The sequence below is a fragment of the Lithobates pipiens genome, unplaced genomic scaffold, assembly GCF_037356315.1.
Source record: "Lithobates pipiens isolate NorthernLeopardFrog02 unplaced genomic scaffold, aLitPip1_a1.2 Scaffold_8, whole genome shotgun sequence".
Classification (NCBI taxonomy): domain Eukaryota; kingdom Metazoa; phylum Chordata; class Amphibia; order Anura; family Ranidae; genus Lithobates; species Lithobates pipiens.
The window spans coordinates 290,700,195-290,701,880 of NW_027507903.1; positions in this window are offsets into that span (position 1 = coordinate 290,700,195).

Genomic DNA, 1,686 nt, shown 5'->3' on the forward strand with positions numbered 1-1,686 from the left:
CACAGGAAAAGATTATATGTTTTCACTGCTTTGTGTTGAGTTTTTTTTTTTAATAAGTCTGGACTTTTTCTATCGCGCCATTGCTTTTTATGCCATGAAAACACAATGAAAAACAAACATACCTTTGATTATGTGCCTGATAAATAACATTTAGGAAAATCAAATCACAAACTTGTAGCCAAAGTGTATGTTACCCTACATATTTATGTTTTCTACAGTATGTAGTCTATCATTTTCATGTGCTTTTTCCAGCTGAAATACGTGGCTAATCCTGCTAGTCACCTTTATCCTTATCCTAAACTGACCACACAAAGCACAGAAGCTGATCTGTGTTAATGTGGTCAGTTTTCATCCTCTGACTGGCCATTCAGAGGTATAGGACACAGTGCGGATACACAGCATGCCTGTATTGGGTAGTTTGTTCCGTCATTACGCCCCACCCAGGGCTGGACTGGGACAAAAATTTGGCCCTGGACTTCATCCAGACCAGCCCACTTTAATTTTGCAAAGAAGCACAAAAACAGTTTATAAAATTATACGCAATTGTGCAAAAAAACATAAGTAATATAACATAAGGAGTCCTCACTAACCTCTTTTATTATTTCACTTATTCTCCTCTGTATTTTTCTCATCTTTCTCACATCACTGGGTGAAGTTGAGGGGCGAGCCGCGCAGCCATAACTTTGTCACTGAAACCGGCCCACTGAGCCATCGGCCCACCGGGAAACTCCCTGTAGTCCCAATGGCCCGGACATGCCTGGCCCCACCTGACCGTTCACTGCCTGTCTCTGGCATACATCTCCTTCCAATCACAGCCTGTCTCTTGATCACACCCCCTGCTCAAGCACAGACTGTCTCAGGCTGAACAGACTATGGAATACAGGACACTGTGCATCTGCAGAGTGTCCTGTAACCCCACCTCTATTATCAGGAAGAACAGCACAATTCCGGTGGGTCTCTAAAGACTGCATTCTCTGAGTCTACAATGCATGTGCCAACTTATCACCGCACAAAAGAGACTGCAAAAAGATCCTCTTCCACTCTGCATAGAAATCATGCGAGATTTAAAAGAAAAAAGGCACAGGAAGACTCCTGGGATAGATGGTGAAAATATCCCAGCAGTCAGGGCCGGGCCAACAATGATCTTCTGGCCTTGGGTAAGAATGTGGAAGTAGGGCCAGAAAATGCAAAATAGGGTCAAAAGATGAATAAATAGCGATTTCTATCTATTTGTAAAAGTGTGCTATATAAAAATACTAAATGTATAGCGCAATGTATAGAGAGAGCTTAATTCTGCTTTAAGAACGGGACCATATAAACCATAGGTTAAGCACATACAAGACACATGTAATAATTGATGCTACAGTTCAATCTTAAGGCTAAAGCCGTGTACACACGACCGGACTTTCCAGCAGACTAGGTTCGACGGAATCAGTCCGTCGGACAATCCGATCGTGTGTGAGCTAATCTGATCGTTTTTCCATTTAAAAAATGAGGCAGACCTAGAAATAGAACATGTTTCAAATCTGTACGACGGGATCAATTCCTATCGGAAAAAACGTTCATCTGTATGCTGGTCTGACGGACCAAATACGACACAAGGGAAGCTATTGGCTACTGGCTATTGAACTTCCTTTTTTAGTCCCGGTTTACGTTATCACGTTCAAAATGAACAGACTTTTCGAA